This window comes from Gopherus evgoodei, unplaced genomic scaffold (assembly GCF_007399415.2).
Source record: "Gopherus evgoodei ecotype Sinaloan lineage unplaced genomic scaffold, rGopEvg1_v1.p scaffold_188_arrow_ctg1, whole genome shotgun sequence".
Classification (NCBI taxonomy): domain Eukaryota; kingdom Metazoa; phylum Chordata; order Testudines; family Testudinidae; genus Gopherus; species Gopherus evgoodei.
The window spans coordinates 50,043-57,364 of NW_022059851.1; the positions used below are offsets into that span (position 1 = coordinate 50,043).

The 7,322-nt window shown below is 55.0% G+C and overlaps 1 non-coding gene across 1 annotated transcript; it reads left to right on the forward strand.

Moving 5' to 3' along the window:
* Positions 1 to 3,667: 3,667 nt before the first annotated feature.
* TRNAQ-CUG lies at positions 3,668 to 3,739 on the forward strand. The gene has a single exon. It is a non-coding gene; the product is annotated as a tRNA-Gln (tRNA).
* The last annotated feature ends 3,583 nt before the right edge of the window (positions 3,740 to 7,322 follow it).

Consider the following 7,322-nt stretch of genomic DNA (forward strand, 5'->3'; position numbering starts at 1 on the left):
TGTGTTGGTTTGTGGTAAAGCTCTGGAGCTCAAAGTGCTCAATTTCCCTGTCTCCAGTTGTTTAAGAGTGAGTCCTTTCCCTCCTGCTGAGTGACTCACACCCACTGGAACCAGGTCTTTGGTTGGGATGGCTGCAATGGATTGGGGTGTAGAGGTGGCTATGGCTGCCTGTAGTCCTGTGGTTTGACCTGGTGGTTGGGATTCTTGCTGCTTCATTTGATGCCCATAAGTTTGGCCCTTGTGCTTCCCACCACACTTTTCCTCTGGCCCACACGGCGCTTGAAGTAAGGAGTGCCAGGGCCGGGATTAATAGTCAGGGCTTGGCAGGAGGGAGGTGGAGCCCAGCCTGGAACCCCTCACACCTTCCCTCCTCCGGACACCTAGAGCAGGGGCGGCTGGTGTTGACAGCTCCAAGGGAAGGTTTATAAGCCACAGAGCAACTGAAAGCGGGGCAAGAGGAGGGGGGGACCATGCCTATGCATGGCCAGCAGACAGCCACAAAGACCACTGGCCAGGCTGCTCCCTTTCATGCCAAACACCCACTGAAAGCGACCCACAGACCAGCATGCAGGGCAGCTGCTGATGCTTTGTGGCCAACATCAGAAGAAGGTAGGAAAGCAGGGCCAGCTCCCTGGTGTGGCCTCTGTCTGTTCCTACTCACAGTGCTCACTTTTGCAGTGGGGCAGGAGATTTTACCCCAAGAGGCTTTTCCCCAGCTGGCGAGAAGCAGAGAAACACGCAGGCTCCCAAGGTGCTATTTACCAAGCCCCCTCAAGTACAGGGACAGGTGCACACTTGGAAGAGGGAAACTGCTCTACATGCCAGCCCGAGCAGCCGCCCATTATCTTTGGCAAGTCAGGAAGGGCAAAGTCTAGACTGGAAGGGCCTGGGGCTCCTGCCCCAGCCTTTGTGACACCCAACTCCCAACTCCTTCCTGGGGCTCTAGCTGAAGCCAGAGCATTGGCCTGAGCAGCCAAGAAGAGGTTCCAGCCCTGAAGGGAGCAGGACTTTCAGCATGAAGTTAAAACTGCACAAGCACAACCATGAAAGGACTTGAACTCTCAATCACCTGATCTTAAGTCAGACATCTTAACCATTAGGCCACATCGTCAGGGGACAAAAGCCCCCTCCAAGCACTTCTTTAGTGTTTCTCGGGTCTTCTACTGAGCGAGGCCGAGACTCTCTGGGCACAAGAAGTCGAGTTCCCAGCGACATGTGAGAATTAATTCTATGGAGCCAGGTGCAGGACTTTGGCAGGGAGGCTCAGGCATGAGGGATTGGGGTGCAGTGGACGGGCTGGCTGTCTAGGTGAGGAGATTTAGTGACCCTCAGGTGCAGGAAGGAGGAAGAATTGGCAGTGGCCGTGGAGAAGAAGAGGAGGGGTGGAGGCTCCTAGCAAGCCTGGCTAGCTCAGTCAGTAGAGCATCAGGCTCTTAATGGGAGGAGCCAGGGTTTGAGCTGCTGTCCAGGGACTCAGCTTTTAAGTTGCCTTGTGTGCCAGGAGCCAAATGATTCCTGGTGGTGCCCAGAGCCATGTGTGGGACAGAGAGGCTGAGACTTGTGGCAGGGATCCTGGCAGCTCAGACTCAGGGAAGGCTTCTGCGCTCAGAGGTGCTGACTTTGAGAGTTCCCGGGCAGTGCTCAATGCCTGCTCCACCTCAGGCCCTGCCCCCAAACCATCAAATCTCTTCCCATCCCACCCTGCCCCACTTCTTTCTCTCCTCACTCCTCCAGCACACCCCATCAATGGCCAGCGGGAGGCGCTGAAGGAGAAGTGGAGGAGCTTATCAGCCAGGCCTGCTAGCAGGTGGGAGGTGCAGGGGCAGAGGTGTCTGCTGGGCACCTTTTTTTTTTCCTCTATTGGTTCTGCAGCCCTGTAGCACCCATGGAGTCGCTGACTTGGCTCCTTTCGCACACTAGAGAGAGGAGCAGAACCAGGGCTATGGCTGATCTATGGGGCACCAGGTGAGTGGCAGAGACTTCAGGTGCTGAGAGTTTGCCTGACACCTCAGGGACACAGTGTGAGGTGGTGCCCCAGGGATCTCTATGAAAGGAGCAGAACAGGATTCTCTTGGTTGGGGAGAGAATTGAGAGTGTCTCAGGAGGTTGTAGAGAGGTGTTGCCCGGGTTAGAGACTGGCTAAAATACTGGCCTTGCTGTGAGCAGAATTTGAACCTGTATAGGGGAACCCTATTAGATTTCAACTCCAACACCTTAACCACTTGGCCATCATAGCTGTGAGCACAAAACTACCCCACTGCCAGAGAAACTGGTAAAGAATCACAATGACCAGGTGTGAAGTCATCTGAACTACAGAATTCCCACAGCAAACCTGGCTCCCAAAGCACGGGGGGGATTTGGGGTTTGTTCTCTTTGCTTAGCCATGTGCAGTTGCACAGAGAGCACGTTTAAAAGTCTCCCCTCCCACAGAGCGGGAATGGGAAATGATTCTCAACTTGAAGCTGATGTAGGGTGACGAGATTTCCCAATTTTATCAGGACTGTCCCTATATTTGCTTGTTTGTTCCGTGTCCCGACCGATGTTTGGTCAGGACCCTGGAGAAATAAATAACTTTGTCCTCTTCTCCGGCACACAGGCATAGTGTGGAGGGATACTTATGCCCCCCCGACTCTGCCCCCTCATTCTCCCATTGGATCGGTCTCCTGGCCCTGGCCCTGCCTCTTCCGCAAGCACGTGGCATTCTTCCTCCCTCCCAGGTTTGCACACGGGCCATGGCCATGGCCGGGAGTGCAGCGCGGAAGCTGCTCCAGCCCTGCAGCCTGTGGGGCAGTGCAGTGGGGCTGGGGGCAGTGCGGAGCAGGCAGGGCCCAGGTGGGCGGGTGATGGAGACACATGTGGGGTGGACACGCTCCTGCTGGGAGCTGCCTGGTTCACCCCTTGCCCGGGAGCTGCAGGAGGGGCCCGGATCATGGCTCGGCTGCAAAGCTCAGAGCCCAGACTGGGCCCAGGAGCGAGGGGATGGGGGAGCTGGGGGTGTAGCGGGGGTTGGAGCCAAGAGTTGGTTGGAGATGGGGCTGTGCCACTGCCGCTTGGTGGCGGGGGGGACCTCCGGCTTTTTTTTTGCTCTGCTCCCCGCGTCCTGATATTTCATCTTTGACATCTGGTCACCCTAGCCTGATATGAAGGAGGATGTCTGGACCAAGGGGCCAGGGACTGACCTTTGCTAGAGAAACCACTGTCAAGTTTTAGCCAATTAGGACAGGTCATCAAATAAGAACAACCTCAGGTATCAGTAACTGCTACAGGTTGCAAATTCCTACATGCAGCAGTTTCTGGCACTACACCTGCACAGCTCTGCTCCCCGGCTCTTCTCAGGCTCCTGCTCTCTCCTTAGCTCTGCCCCACTCTCGCCCAGGCAGTTCCAGCTCACATGGAGGATGGGACCCCCTGGCCTGGTGACTCCCTCATTACACTGCTTGGCCTGTCAGGGCAGCTAGCTTGGAGCTTTGGCTTCTCCCCATTGTCCATGGGGACTGTCAGTCTCAGGGTCCTGATTTCCCATTGATCCTTCCCCCTTCTATTGGTGCTGGGAACTAGCCAACCAACCCCCCCACACACACACTAAGTTTTAGTAAAGGGCCAAGAGCCCCCTTACACAAGCCAGCCCCATGAGGGTCACCGATGTGCAGAGAAGGCAGCACAATCTGGTCCCATGGTGTAATGGGCAGCACTCAGGACTCTGAATCCTGTAATCTGAGTTCAAATTTCAGTGGGACCTTGTGTCGGCTTGTGGTCATAGGCAGCAGGTTATATACATTTGCAGTGCTCGGGCTTCAGGAATATTCAGGGCTGCGGGGCCCTGCTCCAGCAATACGTGGCGCTGGGTCTCTTCCCCTGGCACTGGGTCCTGCATGTCCCTCCCTGCCTGACAAAAAGCAGCATGTGCCTGTCCCTTTGCTGTTCCTACTGCTGGAGTAGAGCAATTCTGAGCAGAACTGCTGTTGGCTGCCCCAGGGTCCTAGTGCCTGCTCACCACTATTGGCAAGGCAGGCTGCCCTAAGCTCCTGAGCCCTGTCCTGCATCATGAATCTCTAATCCTCAGCCCTGCACTCCCTCCCAGACGGTGCAGCTCTTCCCACCCCCAAAGCCTGCACCCTGATCTCCCCTCCCAGAGCCTTAGGCAGTTGGGGGATGGGTTCTGGGCACCACCAAAATTTCTACAAACTTGCCACCCATGCTTGTGGTAAAGCCCCAGAGCTCAACTTCCCTGTCTCCAGCTGTGTAAGAGTGAATCTTTCCCCTCCTGCTGGGTGACTCACACCTCCTAGAGCCAGGTCTTTGGCTGGGATGGCCACAATGGGTTAGGGCTCTAGAACTTGCTACCCTGATAGTTGGGATTCTAGCTGCTGTACCTGATGTTCACAAGTTTGGCCCTTGTGCTTCCTACCACACTTTTCCTCTGGCCCACATGGCGCTTGAAGAAAGGAGTGCCAGGACAGGATTAATAGTCAGGGCTTGGCAGGAGGGAGGAAGAGTCCCAGGCTGGAGCCCCACACACATTCCCTCCTCCGGGCACCTAGAGCAGAGGCAGCACAGCTCTGTCTGCTGGATACCTCGGCAGAGTAGGTGAGTTCATGTAAATACAGTCTGGTCCCAAAGCCTCCTCCCAACCCTGGTCATCAGTAGCTGTCAGGGGAGAGCTCATTCACACCTCGCTTACAAATCATCATTTGAAATTCTAAGGTTGGCCAACACTGCCGAAGCCAATGCACCAACATTGTCAGCAAACACAACAGCTGGGTGAGGAAACCCGGCTTTGTCCAGACTTTCCAAACCTATTTTACTTTCTCAGGTACAAGTAGTTTTCATACGTTGTATCTGCTTTTAAAGTGTGTGTTAACGTTTCAATTTCCATTCAAATTTGCAACCAATGACAACATTGGCAGCGCTGCATGTAACTACCTGACCACTGAGGGAGGGGATGCTGGGGAAATTCGGGGAAGGGGGTGCACAGCCCCCTGATTGGGGGGGCGTATAGGGAATGCCCAGTTTCACTGAATTGAGTCTCCTACTGCAGCACCTCGGTAGGTTACATCAGAGAGGAGCTGCAGTGTCTAGGCGGTGGGATGCCTGTGCCTTTAAGAGCCCAGCCCTGGGAAGTCCATGCTGAGAGGTGCTGCCTGTGAGAGGGGAAATAAAAAAGCCCTCTGCTCCCCCCACCCATGTTTGCAAACACTGGAGTCTCAGCCCACCGGGATAACTGTTACCCCTCTGTCCCTGCCTGTGCCGGGGTTTAACCCTCTGGCAGCGCCTCCCTCTGGGCTTAACTCCAGCTCTTTCCCCCCTCCCTGACTTTGCCTTCAGTCCCTCTCCTAACTCTGCCTCCAGCTGCTTGATCCCCCGACCAGTCAATTTCCACCCCCTGCTCAGACCCTGGCCACCCCCTCTTCTGATTTGCCCCCTTTGCCCCTTTTTAATCCCTGTAAAAAGTAGGGGGTGCTGGGTCCCATTCTCTGGAGGGAGGGCTGGGCGCCTGGCCCCTGCCTGCCCAGTGCTCAAAGTGCCCCATGATCTTGTGGATGTTTGCTGAGTGCTGCAGGGTCACCAGAAGGGGGAGAGAGACACGGTTAGGAGGTGATGCAGCCAGGGGTGCCTCACCCAACACTGAGATGCAGCCACCTCTGGGGTGAGTTACACAAGTCAGCAAATGAATTTGGAACAAGAAACGCACTGAAAGGACCGAGGCAGCTGCAGGAGGTGGAGAAAACCAGAAAAAGCAGTATCCCTGGATCCCAGCCCTGCCCCTCTCTCACTCTACCCCCTAATCTCCACTGCCCTCCCACATTTGAGGGGAGAACCCAGGAGTCCTGGTCCCCAGCCTTGCCGACCCTCATATTTCGATATGGTTCCATCCAACAGCTGCCCCCACAATTGCAGGGCAGTGCCATGGGGCACACCAGGGCCTGCCTGTTTGCACAGGACGGGCAATGCCAGTGCCCCAGGGTGGGGAGAGACGATGCTAAGGGAGAAGCAGGCAGCAGAGAGCTCCCATGACAGAGAAGGAATTGCTAGGGGGTGCCGTGCTGCAAGGAGTGAGGGGGGTTGGCAGGGAATGGGAGGATCTTCCCTCACAGCAGGTGCGTCTGTCTCCCTCCCAATTCCTCCCCAGCCCTACCCCAGCCCAGGCAAATCCCAGCCCAGCTACCAGGGTTAAATTTGGCTTGGATTCCCCAGCTGCTAGGGGTGGGGCGTGGGGCTGGGGAGCATGAGCCTCTACTCCCCCTTCCCCAGACACAGTTGCATGGGCACTGACCAAAGGAGCCTGCAGCACTGCTGGCTAGAGGAAACTGAGTCACCAGCCAGTGACAGACACATCATGGCTCTCCTCATCCTCATCCTCATTTCCATATACAACCTGAGGAAGGATAAACTCAGGGCAGTTGCATAGTTAACCTGTGGAACTCCTTGCAAGAGGATGTTGTGAAGGCCAAGATTATAACAGGGTTCAAAAAAGAACTAGATAAGTTTATGGTGGATAGATCCATCAAGGGCTATTAGCCAGGGTGGGCAGGGATGGTACCTGTAGCCTCTGGTTGCCAGAAGCTGGGAATGGGCAACAGGGGATGGATCACTTGATGATTCCCTGCTCTGTTCATGCCCTCTGGGGCACCTGGCACTGGCCACTGTCAGAAGACAGGAGGATACCGGGCTAGATGGACTTTGAGTCTGAACCAGTCTGGCCGTTCTTATGTCTCCCTTGGAGCAGCAGTGACACCTAGTGGGCAGTCAGAGTAATGCACAGAAGGTGTTTTGCTTGGCGCAGCAGTGACACCAAGTGGCCAATCAGGGTAACACACAGAGTATGTATCTCTTGGAGCAGCAGTGACACCTCGTGGTCATTCAGGGTAATGCACAGAAGCTGTTTCCCTTGATACAGCAGTGACACCCAGTGGCCAGGTGGTGTAATGCACAGCGTGTGTCTGCCCTCTACGAGCAGTGACACCCACGGACCATTCATGGTAATGCACCAATTTGCATAATGCACAGAGCATGTTTCCCATGGAGCAGCAGTGACACCGAGTGACCAGCAGAGGTGGCATCAGACTCTTCTCCTTTAGTGGGGGACTGAGGTGACCTAGACAAAAAAAATTTGGGGGGGCTGTGCCCCACATCACTTTGCCCCACTCTTCACGGGGGCCATGCCTCCCATGCCTCTGTTCCTTCTCAGTGAAAGGCCAGGCTAATCTCCTCTCCCCCCGGCCAGGGTTTAGAGCAATACAAACTTTATTAAAATAAAATAGTAACAGGGTTTACTTTAAATACTCTAAATCTGTTCAAATTTTAGTATTAAATCCAAAGTT